General features: G+C 34.1%; 1 protein-coding gene across 7 annotated transcripts in view; it reads left to right on the top strand.

Moving 5' to 3' along the window:
• Positions 1 to 14,000, top strand: part of ST18 (ST18, C2H2C-type zinc finger) — a 261,551-nt gene that overhangs the window by 143,190 nt on the left and 104,361 nt on the right. For all 7 annotated transcript variants that reach the window (XM_023530033.1, XM_023530031.1, XM_023530034.1 and 4 more), the window contains one exon: positions 6,578 to 6,623. The gene's annotated coding sequence lies outside the window, so the exon portion shown is untranslated. The remainder of the gene's footprint in view (positions 1 to 6,577; positions 6,624 to 14,000) is intronic.

The raw sequence follows: 14,000 nt of genomic DNA, 5'->3' as shown, positions 1-14,000 counted from the left end.
ACTTAAAACGGATCCACCTGTTTTTTAAAACAGTTTTAATAATATATAATTTACATAATGTAGAATTTACCCACTGAAAGTGTAGAATTCAACAGTCTTTAGCATATTCAGAGTTATGCATCTATCACCACAATGTTAGAACATTTTTATTTTTTATAAAAGAAACTTATGCTCCTTAGCTATCATCCTCCACTTCCCACTCCGCCTCAGACTCTAGGCCACCACTAATCTACTTTACATTTCTATAGATATGCCTTTTATAGTTCATATAAATAGAATCAAACAATATGTGATCCTTTCTGGCTGGCTTCTTTCAATTAACAATATTTTTAAGCCCCATCGATGTTTTGTCATGTGTCAGTACTTGATTCCTTGTTATTGCTGAAAAATATTCTTATTGGATATACCACACTTTATTTACCCATTCATTAACTGATGAACATTTGGGTTGTTTCTACTTTTTGGCTATTATGAATAATGCTGCTATGAACATTCATATAGTGTGTATGTGTATGTGGACAGGTGTTTTCATTTCTCTGGAGTATGAACCTAGGGGTCAAAATGCTGGATTATATAGTAGCCCTATGTTAAATCATCCGAAGAACTGCCAGCCTGTTTTCCAATGCAGCTGTACCATTTTACATTCCCACCAACAGTGTATGAAGGTCCAATTTCTTCACCTCCTCACCAAAACTTGTTATTGTCTGTCTCTTTTATTATAGCCGTCCTCATGGGTATAATAAAGTGATATCTCATTATGGTTTTGATAGGCATTTTCCTAGTGACTGGTGATAGTGAGCCTTTTTTCATGTGCTTATTGGCCATTTGTATGTCTTCTTTGGAGAAATGTCTATTTAAGTCCTTTGCCCATTTTTAATTGAGTAATTTGTCTTACTATTTTTGAGTTGCAGTTGTTCTTTATATGTTTTAGATACAAGGGCTCTAACTATTTTCACCCCAGGCACATGGTTCTTGTACTCTTTCTCAGATGAATAAAGATTATGCCTACCTCAAACTAAAACACATCCCCATCTTCTAACCTACGTATTTTTCCATAGTACTTCTCCTGCTTTAAAACACATTGTGTATTTATTGTTTTCTTGGCTTTTGGTTTGGTTTACACACTGGAATATAATTTTTGTGTTGTCTATCCTTGCTTCTCCATCACCTATCTCATGATGATGAGAGACTGTTGTGATTAAACATATGGACTTTGGAGCTAGAGTCCAATTTTCAGTGCTGCTCCCCACTAGTTATGTGACCCCTGGGCAAGTACTTCCTTGCATTTTAATCTCCTCATTTGAAATATCAGAATAATTAATTATCCCTGATTCATATAGTTGTTGTACATGTTGAGTTAGTATATAATACACACAAAGAATTTATAACAGTATCTAACATAAAAAAAAATAGCATTGAAAAAGTCGACACATATTTTTGAATGAGTACTTAATGAATTTTCCTACTAACTGCCTGTTCTCTTGAAGAAAAAGAACAATTTTATCTATAAGGAATTTAATTGATCTCATCAACACACATCCTCCTTGTTGTACTACCTACCTGTGGGCTTTATGTAAGTACTGATCTTCTTTTGGATCATGAAATGTCACAGAATTTCTATTGTGTGCAGTGTCTTTAATGTGTTACATCTCATATAATCCCCACAGCTCTAAAAGAAGGTTCTATTATTATATCTTCTTAACAGATGAAGAACCTGAAGATTAGGGAGGTTAAATATAATTCTGAGATCACAGAACAAGTAAATGTCAGAGTTAGAATTCAAATTCAGGATTGTTTTAGTTCAGAGACAAAGCATGTCACCACTCCAAATCTGCTGCCTTGGGCCAGTGCTCAAGGTCTCTAGTCATCAACAAAGCATTTCTCAAATCATTTACCACTGTCTTCCCCCACATACCAGTTTTATGCTTTGTACCATATTTCAGTGTTTATATTATCTTAGTACTCATTAGTGGTTTTCTAAAAATTCTGTTCAGTCTATATCCAGACTAAATGCTGCACAAAAGTTCTCATCCCTCGAACTCTCACTCTATTACTGTGGTTCTTTCTGTGGTTGTCAGGCTTCACACTGACATTTTACCTGGTGCTACAGAGCAGGAAAACATTGGCAACAGACATGATTTTGAATACTAGCTCTTTACCAATAGTGTGACCTAAGTTTGCTCAACTTAAGTTGGGAATAATAATGTCAACCTCTTTAGGTTGGTGTGAGACTTAAAGATAATATAATTATGAAATGCTTGTCCAGTGCCTGAGTCAGCATTTATGCACTATTAATGGTAGCTATTGCTGAAAGTCTCATCTGATTTCATTTTTAGCCTTTGCCTCCTTTAGATAATTAAGGCATTGTCTACTTCTTTCTATTCCCCACCACCACTGTCTAATTTGAGATCAATATATTTTTTAGCACATTCATTTATATTTTCACAATAAATAGTACTGTGTCTTCTATTACATATTTTATTTTCTGATCTTTTAAGAACTTCCCAATTTAGTTTCTTTTGACATTTGTAACATGCCAGTCACTCCTCTAATTTTAACATATGACTAAACTGGCAGTGACAGTCCTTAAATTTTAACACTCTTTCCCCTTTGTATTCAAGTCAAAAGTTAGATGGGTTAAAGATGATGTAGCGGTATTACATATGCTTTTTGTACGTTTTTTTTTTTAATTTGTAAAATTAATCTCAATTTACAAGTAAACCATTCATAAGTTGTTTTCTACTTTGCTAGCTTTTAGATATAAAAGCAGTAATATAATAATCCTTGAAGCATTACATTTAATAGTCTTATAAACTAATCTAACTATATATTGTTACCAGCATAACTTTTTGCTACATGCTATGGATATTTTTATATTTTATCTCTAAATATTTCATTTATTGTTTTCCTAAAATTTGTGGCACAAAGGCAGTGGTCTCAGTAGAATTTCCTATTTTCTTAATAATTAGTTGACAGATATTGAAGTAGTCAACTCTCATGGACTACCTTGTCTATGGAAGGGAAGCAGAGAGGAGAATGTTGTTGCCCTATAAGAGTTTTCAATCTAGAGCAGATGATGAATGTGTCAACATTGACTCATTATGTTGGGTCAGGTGCTATTATAGGAGTAGGCATAGTTTCTTATGGAAACCCAGACCTGGGGCAAAAGGAACCAACAAGATGAAAGGAAACCCATCCAGGTTACTCTGAGGCAAAGTCCTCTTTTCATAATCACTCTTGTTATTCGCTTAGAAAGCACATTGTGTAAATTAGGTCCTCGAAAGCATGGATTCTATAGCTCTTCCAAGGCATTTATTTTCTTCTTGTATATGCTTTTTTTGAAAACTTTAATGTAAACAAAAATATGTAATCTGCTGCCTCTCACAGGAAACTAGAGTCCGATTCCCTCAGTCATCTGCTTACAGCTAATGAAACATTCAGAAACAGAAAGAAACTAGCCAATGAAAGTCAATACAAAAAATAAACTAGAATTGGATAAGCATAGGACAAAATGCCTGATGTGAACTATACTGACCTCTGATTAATCACAAGAGACAACTATAAAATCAGATGTTCAAATGACCAAAGGGACTTATTTAATCGGATTCATTGTAATTCTTAAAAACCATCCAAGGAGAGAGATCAGCTTAGTATCTTGACAATCATATGCAGGCTCAGCTCAGGACAATAATGCGAATTTCTAATCTTAATTTGTATGGTTATGAGTTCTTCTTTACTTGAACTATATATCCTGATGTTTGTATTTTGGGAAGTGGGTTCTTGTCAAACACATTAGATGGTTTTCTCAAGTACAAAAAATAAATAAATTTGGCACCCACATCTCATCAAAGATTTTTATTTTATTGCCTCTTTGATTTATACAACAGAAATCTCTGTACTATTGGAGCGGCACACAACATACACACTGAGGAACTCTACTTGTTTATGTAAACGGTTTCTCCTCTTCTCTGGAAGAATAGGTGCTTAATGAAGATTTGAGTAAATAAATTATAAATCCATTAAATAATACTGTTCTATACCAAAAGGTTTGGTTATACTAATATAATCAAATTCCTTATTTGTGACATTATCATTTTCTTATATTTAGATGAGATTGATGTTTTAAAAACAGCTTTGTTAATAAATATCAGTGGGATCACAAAACCAAATAAACGGCAAGGAGAATTCAGAAGGGGTACTGATTCCTTTAAAATCTTTCTCACGTGCTTACTAGTTGCATTCTCTTCTTTCTAATATAGGTATTCCTAAGATTGCCACCTCAAAATGCCCTTTTAAGAGTTTTGTCACTGAACTTTTGAAGTATTTACAAGAACATCAATACAATTATATTTTAAGTATTAGACTAAAAGGCTTTTTATCCTTCAAGAAGTCTTCAGGATATGTGTTCTTCAAAATAGCAACAATCAAAAAGAACACTTCACATAGTATATATTGGAAATTGATACCATTTAAAAAATAAATTCAAATTTAGTAGGGCTGGTAAAACATTGAATGTCTCCAGGAAATTTGTTTGACATTGTAAGTTGGTTTTATGATATAATTTTCAATTAATTCATTTTCATATTATACTTGCTTTTGGCAAGTTTAAATATTGTACAGTTTTAAATTTATAATTTGTGCACTTACATTTGATAATGGCACCTGTAATGAAAAAGTACATAATTGCTGTTTCTTTCTTGATGTGAGTGGCTTCATCTGAATGGAAGATCAAGTTCAATAAGCTATAGAGTGGTTCTCAGAATGCACTTCATTGGTGGGCCAGAACATTCACTTTTTATCTGTTCCTTTTATCATAAACTAATTTTTTTAAAAGCAAATAAATAGTGTAGAATAAAATGGAAGTAGATCATTTAGACTTTGTGGACTGATTTTCTTCGGTGTATTTAATAGTAAATAGCTAAGGCAATGGTTCTCAAAGTTTGGTACCTGAACCATCAGCACCCGCATCATCTGAAAACTTGTTAGAAATGTACATTCTGAGGCCTTGTTTCAGACTTCTGAATCAATAACCTGTGCTTTAACAAGCCCTACAGCTGACGCCAGCAGAAGTTTGAGGACCACTCAGACACTTTGCTGTTCAAAATGTGGCTCATGGATCAACAGGAACTCCTGCACCCTTATTAGAAATGCCAGACCTCAGGGTGCTAGAATCAAGAACTACATTTTAACAAGATGCCCTGGTGATCCTGATGTATATAAAAATTTGGGAGCCACTGTTCTGAGGTTTAGAACAGCAAAGTTACCAGCAGGAGAGTATCCTGTATTAAGAGGCATTTTATAGGTTGTCAAAGTATAACTCAAGATACTTTACTATCTGTATACTCCTCTCAGTTCCCCCTGGAATTTAAAAAAAAAAAAAAAAGGAAGAGAGGTAAACCTCTCTGCTGCAATATGCAAAAATATATAAAGACACACTGAGATGGAGAGCAGAGCCATTATCTGGGGAGCAGAGCTATTATCTGGGAAATAAATCACAGGCGTATATGTATATGATATATACATTCCATTATAGCCCATATAGATCCTATACACACATATATCACATAATGATTTAGACATATTAAGTGAAAACATAGTTTTCAAGTCTAAATTTTTTCAAAAACTCAATTTTGTAATTCATTCTTCATGCGTCAATAAATCTATGCTTTGTGTCTTTTTATATTAGATTATGTTTTACCTTTGAATTTAATTCTCTGTAGTAAATCTTTTTTAGAAAGTCTTTTTAACCAGTAAAGTTAAATTGCATACTTTCAAGGCTCCATTTCATCTTGATAGAATAATTCTTATGATGCTGAGGAATTAGTAAGACAAAGCTTTCTGTGGAGGCAATGAAGTTTGCTTCTTTCTAAGCATTTGACATTTAACATTTACTAGTGGTGAATCCAGTGGCCTGGGTGGAAAAAAAATTAGTTGATCAAGTAAAATCTAATTTGTAAAAATATTTTTAGCATAAAAACACATGAAAATTAATGGATTAAAAAATCCTTTTGAAATTTTTGCACAACAAACACCCCCATATGTAAATAGGACTGTCACTCGGTGTTTGTCCACAGCTAGAGCTCCAGATGAACCAGTGTAGTGTGCGATGACAGGAACAGCTGACTCATTAGCAGAGAGCAGTGAAAGGTAATTAACCCTGGGAAAAGTACAGCTGCCGTGCGGGCTGTTCCTTTCTGTAGGATCTGATTAGAAATTAGTGTTAAACCACTGATTCTTTTTTTTTTTTAAGACTGTCATTGATAATTTTCACTTTCACTCTCAGGTGTGTCCCTAGAAAAGGTTCTCAAATGTACTTATCTACAAAAGGGCTCAAATCTAAAAAGGATTCCCCAATAACAATAGACATCTGTTTTGCTTGTTGAAGAAGAGTTCTTTTAAATAAATATTATGTTTAACTATTGAAGATTGGTCATACCCCAACCTATATTTGAATAGTCGGTATGTAAATTATTTGAAAGAATTGTTTTACATAATCAGTAAACTGTAGGTAATTGCCATTTAATTAAGTTTTCTCCTTTTTTCTTTTCATTTTTCTTCTAATGATGCTTCTCAGCAGTAGCAATGGAAACTCTCCAGTTCAAATCCCATAGATATTAGAGAAGGTAAGTGAACACTATTTAAAACTAAACGCCCCCCCTGCCCAAGAGAAGTAATCCCTAATTTTCAATGCCCTTCAAAAACTCGAGAGTAACGAACTTGGTTTTAGGGGACAACCAAAAATGCTTGACTTTGTTAATGTCGGTATTGTCATGGCAATTTAGGTTATATTCATATACTTTTTGAGGAATGTATACACCTATTCATCTTGATTTATTATTTTACATGTCTCATATGAGGATTAGTAACACTCTAACATAGTCAGAATTCACATATGTGACTAAAGAATGTGGTAGATAGAATAATGCCCCCCACCCCGCAAAATGTTTGTGTTCTACTTCCTGAAACCTGTGAATATGTCACCTTATATGGCAAATAGAGTGTGATTAAATTAAGAACCTTGAGATGCAGAAATAATCCTGGATTACCCAGGTAGACCCAACTAATCACATGGTTCTTAAGAGAAAGACAGATGAATGAGTCAGGAAGATGGAACATGAGAAGGACTAAATTCAACCTGCCATTGCTGGCTTTTAAGATGGAGACAGGGAGCCATGAACCAAGGAATGAAATACAAAGGCCTCTAGAACCTGAGAACAGCCCTCAACCTACAGAGAGCAAGAAGACAGTTACCTCAGTTCTATAACAGCAAGGTACTGGAATCTGCCAACAGCCCAGGGGAGTAAGGAAGTAAATTCTTCCCAATAGTTTCCATAAAAGGTTGTGGTCTGACTTAAGTTTAGCCTGGTGAGACCATACCACACTTTGGACCTACAGGGCTATAAGATAACATATTTGTGTTGTTTTAAACCTCTAAGTTTGTAGAAATTTGTTACAGTGGCAATAGAAAACTAACACAGAAGATAAATAAGCCAACCAATAGATGGGATATATTTTACAGCTGGCAATATAAATTCTATGAAAAATTTCCTTTGTTTGAATGGAGAAAATCTTCTTCAGAGGCCAAAATTGATAAATCGATCATCATTAGGGATCAGAATATTTGTTCTGTAGATTCTAATGATTATCATCACCAACTCTGAGGTTTCTGTCTTCTGCTTTGCAATCCCTTCTTCACACCAAAAAAGAAAAAAAAATTCTCTACATATTTGTGTAAACACAATGTCTGTATCACTCAAGGCTCAAGTGAATACATGCTTTATTGGAACATCCACCTACCTGTGGGAACACTGGATAAGGTAGTGAGCTCACTTTGTTCTCTTTCTTTGTATGTAAAATTGATAATACCTCCCCAAAGGCAGGTCATTATGATTAAGGAAAAGAGTGCATGTGAGTACTTATGAGATGCCTATCACTTGTCAAGAGTATAGTAAAGGTAAGTTATATTTACTTATAAAACACTATCTTTTACTATTTTGTAAAAATTAATAAATTGCTTTTGTCTTTTCTCATGATTAGCACCATTTTATTTCTAACACAAATGTCATCATTTTGGAGTATATAGATATACCTTGTTTAAAATAAAGTAAAAGGGCATCATAGTCAGGGCATTCTGACATTATTAGTAAGAAAAATGAGATATAAAAACTGGGAACTTGATATAGTTTAAATGAGTTGACCTTCCTAGATTGTTTTCTTGCTGAACTTGGAAAAATAAGTATCTATATTTCTATTTTACCTTTGGTTTTTATTCCCACAAAAGGACCAATTTAAATCATAAACTATATTTTTTCATATAAGTTAAATAAAAGTAGACATTGGATAAAATCTACCATAAAATCTGTTACACTTCATGCATGCTCTTCTTTGCATTTTGGGAGCTGGTTTTCAACATAAGGGAAAACAAAATTACAAATTCTCCTTAGGTGGCATAGTAATCAAACAAACTAAATCTATAGAGTCCCAGGTGCTTCGTGTCTGAGAAGTTTTGCATTGAAATACAATTAATAAAACAATATCTCAGTCTTCTGAAGAGGATTCTTTTTGGCTTATTTCAATTAAATTCAATAATAATGCATTGAGCACCTACTTTGGCTACAACATTTTGTTGCAGTAAAAGGTCAACAAGGCACAATCTCTCACTTCCATGAGCTTATACTGGCACAGGGAAGAGTAAGTGGGCATGAGTGAGTATAATATCAAGTGAAGCATAGTAATCAAGATGAAAGTACCATCAAAACACTATTGGGATACAGAATTCTGTGAGATACTGTCACTTGAACCACAACGTGAGTAATAAATCGCATTTCAGCAGATAGATTTTGCAGTTCTGACACTGAAGGAAAAGTTCCTTTGAAAGTTAAAAATGAAATCAATGAATCCTAAACATTTAATTGTAGATATTTAATTTTGGCCATCTAGTCACTTTAATGCTTTTGTAACTATATAAAAATATGGCTTTAATACATTGCTTAACCAAGCCAAGTACAATTTTGACTATTTGTATCTTTCCAATTGGTCACTGGGGACATTTATTGTTTTTTAGTCAAAGTTCTCTGAATCTCTCTAGGGATAAATTCTTCAGTAATCATCATTTTCTAGAAGCATTTCAGTATGGCCTAACCCTGAACTCCCATTGCTCCTTCTGCCTCCCTCTGTTATCATACCTTCCATTTCTTATTGGAATCCTCAGTCTGCTGGTTTATACTTGTGAGGATAAGAGTTGTGCTTTATTTATCTTTTAATGCCCACTGTCTGCCATAGAGCAATCCGTGCTAGCTAGATAAATGTATATTTGACCAATAAGTACATTTTTTAGAAGAATGGCATTTATATTAAAAGAATCTATATTAAATTAAACATTGAAGTGAGATTAAAACCTAAGAATCATTCTGCAAAAATCTAGTGCCCCATTGTCTTCAACAATTGAGAATCATGTCCTTTTCTTTGTAAATTACAGAAGATTCTTTCATTCCCTATTTCCTAGTCAGATAATGAAGACAAATGACTTTATTTTTTTTATCTTAATTCAGATTTACAGAACATGGTTAATATTTTAATAAAAAAAAACAACAAACAATTACTGTTGGGAAAAATGGCAGACTTACTGAAAAAAATTTTAAAAACCCCTTAAAAATGGATAAAGAAAATAGAAAATGTCTGAGGATATCAAGTATATTGTATTACAATCTATATAATAAAGTAGCTTAAAAGAGAAATTTTCTTTACATAATAAAAAGCCTCAGTTTTGAATCAACAAGTGCTCTTTGAACTTTATTAAAAATGTTTTGACGTTATATGGTTGTTTAATAATAGATTTACTTAAAATAGCACATTTAGTTGCAACACAAGCCTTAAAGTTAAGTGGTTAGTCTGATAAAACAGTTTCCATAGTTACCATGGAGAACTGAGGGTAACTTTTATTTCTTTGAAAGCCAAGAAGGGGGTTTAGGAAAAGAATTAAACAAATAGACCCAAGCAGGTTTATTATGCGGGTCTCCACACCTGATTGGCTTTTTAAAAGAGGAAATTCTTGATATTACAGGAAATTAAATTTTTTTACACTAAAATCTATAGCAGCACATTAAGAAATTTGAGGATTCCTTTTTTGAGGAAAAGCTAGTTTAGTAAAGTATGTTTGTGAGATGCATTTTGCTCATAGTGTTTTGTTTAATAAACCACGATGTAAACAAGTGTTGAAAAGTGGCACACGAAGGACAGCAGTGCCTTGCTCTGCATGATGGACCATGCAGTCATAGGTCTAACTTTATTACTCTTGATGAACATTTTGTTGGAAGGCCTGATGGAAGGGAATGGAAATCCATGCTACCGAAGATGTCCCTTTGTGCCAGCTTTATTGTTTTCTCGGTTCAGTGCTGAGATATGCTCTCTTTGAGTGTTGATGGAGGTCACTTTCAGTGTTGTTTTTTGCTAACCCAAGGAGTTCTTCACAGTTGACTATTGAGAAACGAGGTGATGTGGTTTCTAGAATCTCACCTTCAGCTCCTGAGCCTTTAAAGCAGAAGTGATTAACAGGACTTTTACAAAGTTTCTATGTAGTTACAAGGACAGTTTCAATCTTCTGTCATTTTTTTGCATTAGCTATGATTATGCTTTTACCACAAAAATGCATTTGTTTTAAAGGTAACAATACAGACTGGGAGAATAGCTTATGTTTCATCTATATTTATCAGCACTCACTGTACATTTGTGTCTTCATTACCAGGAAATATTAAGGGACATTGTGCCATCTATTCCTGTTTACAGTTTATTATGCAGAGATAGGAAACACTTAGCATGTAAAATGAATGTAGAAATTATTCCTGGATAGAAACACGGACATTTCCCACTCGTTGGCTCTTTCTCCTCCATCACCGGATCAGAGTGTAATTGTCAGTAATCAGGCCTGCTTGCTGCTGATAAAACCACTCTGAATGCTAGCAGCCTTCTTTGTGTGATGACTCAATTATTCCAGAAGTGCCTCATCAAATCTGCCCCATCAGCTGGGCTAATAAATAAGGAGAAGAAACTGGCCCCCCAAAGCAAATTATAAATCCATTTGCATTAACCATTTCGCTGGTCCATGATCTAGGCAGAAATAAGCATGGCAGATTGTGTTAAGCTTATTTGAATATGTTTATAATGTTTACAGCATGCAACTTTTTTTTCCCACAAGGTGTTGGAATTATCAGTCATGAACGGCATCTAAATGCAGTTATGTTAATTGCAGCAAGGCTTTAAGTATCTTTGAGGGCTATTTTGTTCCTTAAATCAGGTGAAAGTTAAATCCTCTTGTACTGAGAAATATGGGTCTTATGCAAGTTATTGGCACTGCTTCAGAGTTTAAGGAGAAGAGGCTTGGGTTTTATTTTTACAGGTGCTGGAAGGACAAATGCAAATACTATTTAATGCCTGCTAGTACAAGTACAATTACTTCATATATATTTCAGTGGAAACTAGAAGTTATTTTGATGCTCTGTATGACTTCAGCAATTTGCAAAGCAAAACTTGCATTTTCTGGGAGATCAGAGTTGCTATAGCACTCCTCGTACATGTAATTCCTTGAAAGAATTTATAGAGCAGAGATTTCAAAAAGCTAGGCAAACCAGCAAAAAGCAATTAAATCCATTAGTGGATATTTTGTATACTGACAAATCTTATTTTTGTTCTTCCTTTAAAGTGACAAACTATACTGAATAACAAGAAGTTTTGTTTATATTTGAACTTTGGTGACCACTCAGGGAAGCAAATGATGTTCAAAATGGATCACAAAAAGCAATTTGATGTCTAATAGCAAAGAATTAGTCTTGTTGAATATGTAATTATTTAAAATTCAAAACATCCTCCCTAAAAGTAAATGATACCACTAACTTACTTTACAATGGGAGCTGTTTTTCCTGCAGAGTACTTCCCGTTTTAGTGAAGCTTTTTTTTTCTATTCCTACTGTGATCAGGAGCCCGATTACAGGCTGATGGTAAAAGTAAAGCTTGTGCCCAATAAATAGCATTTAAAACAAGTGAAATGAACTGCTTCTCTTCATCTCCTCCAGCCAATGAAGTACATCCCTAATATCAACCCGTAGAGCTAAGCAGAAAAAGTCATCTTTTGACAGCATAAATATAGTGGCAATAGGTTTATATAATTTTTATGCCTTGATTTCTAAATATATAATCTCTTGCTATGATGGAGAAACCAATTCTATAACTCATTGATTAGAAACTCCAGAGGCTTAAATTTGTATTAGAAATTTATTGGAGAAACATGGCAAATGGAAAACAGAGGAATTTGATTGTCCAGGCAAAGATATCATTAAGGTTTAATCAAAGTTTGATTCTAACTTAAATTATCATACTAATTAATATAAAAATAAATCTGGAAACTTAGAACTCTAAAGACTTGCCTTAGCACGTATAAAAGTAATATATGAGCGAGCAGAACCCCGTTTTCATCATTCCAACCAAAAACAATTGGTGAAGATATTAAAGTTAGAATAGTGATTAAGAGGTTGAAACTGTTAGAAGTTGTGGAGATGGGGCCTCAAAGGATAGCAATGCTAAGGTAAATATGCTGGTATTCTTCTGCTTTAATTTTACAACTTAAGAAACTAAATCTGAGAGTGCTCTTTGGAGCTTTTATTAACCTTCCAAACTTCTCAGAGGAGCCTGCTGTGCATTTCTAACCTGACTGAACTTGAACAGTCTGGTTTCATGGTAAGGAAATTCCAAAAAGGAGTTGGTAGTCACGGTGAGCTCATACTAGTTATATTACAGAGCTACAAGTGCTACATACATTTAATATTAAATTTATTTGCCCTTTCATCAAATGTTTCACTTTGATTAGTTGGAGGATTTTTTTAATGTTATGGGTTTTTTTGGGTTTTTTTGTTTGTTTGTTGTTGAATCATAAATAAGTCTATGATTCTCTGCTTTAAGGACACAATTGACATATACATCATATCACTTAAGGTCATTCACTTCCCCACGCACAATAAAATATAATCTGATATACCATTTTTTGAATAACATAGCAGATTCATTACATTGTATCATAGATCTAAAGAACTGTAATTTTAAGTAGCAGGTATTCACCCATGAAACAGCTGTAAAGAAATGAGTCCCTAATTATTGGCATATAGTAAAGCAGACAAATGAAGTACTTTGTGATAACCCCATTTAACGGGTAAAACCATGTCTCAATTAGAAAGCACACTTAAGGATTTTGTAGCCCATTAAGTTACTAACACTTTGGTTGTCATACAGTTTTATCTTTTAAGATTGTGCTTTTATAAAAATGTGAACTTCAGTGCAAAAGGTAGGTAGAAGATAGAACTAAGTTGCCAGGTGTGGGAGCTTGGTCAAGATTTCAAGTCTTAAGTTAACTGTCTTCCAAAATAAGTATCTTCTATGAATATTTTAACAAGTCCTTAAGTTTTATAAAACAGTTTAAGATCAGCAAAAGAGATTAAGTATGGCAATTAATAAAAGCGGTCCTTAAAGGGCTCTCCTGATATAGTAATGGGGCACATGGAAGGAATGGAGGGAACCGATTTCAGCGGAAGGTTCCTTTTGGTGTCAGCCAGGAGTGTTTCCCAAACGCTGTGGGTGGAGTTAGTGATGATAGGCACATGGGATGGGGAGTTTCTGAAGGGCTCGTATTTTTTCCATTTGTATTTTAGACTTCTCGAGCTCTTTTGTGTCAAATCATATTTCTAAAGTTGTATTTTGTCGGAGCCCTCTGTGCACTTTTCCAAAGTCGATCTCAGCTGTGCTGCCTTAACTCTCTTCCCCAGGGAGGGGAGAGACAGCAGATGGGGTTAGGGCAGAGGGCTGATACGTCTGACAGCAAACGGCCGGGTTGTTGAGTGGAAGCTGCGAGCATCAGGAAGCTACTTTTCCCCTGAGAACCAACTAACCACTGAAGAAAGTTGAAAATGAGCCCTTTGAGAAACGCTATTAAAAGTAGTAAAAAATTGCAATTGTGC

This window comes from Pteropus vampyrus, unplaced genomic scaffold (genome assembly GCF_000151845.1).
Source record: "Pteropus vampyrus isolate Shadow unplaced genomic scaffold, Pvam_2.0 Scaffold45, whole genome shotgun sequence".
Taxonomy (NCBI): Eukaryota; Metazoa; Chordata; class Mammalia; order Chiroptera; family Pteropodidae; genus Pteropus; species Pteropus vampyrus.
The sequence above is the reverse complement of the archived record's forward strand: the minus strand, read 5'-3'. Positions and strand labels throughout refer to the sequence as shown.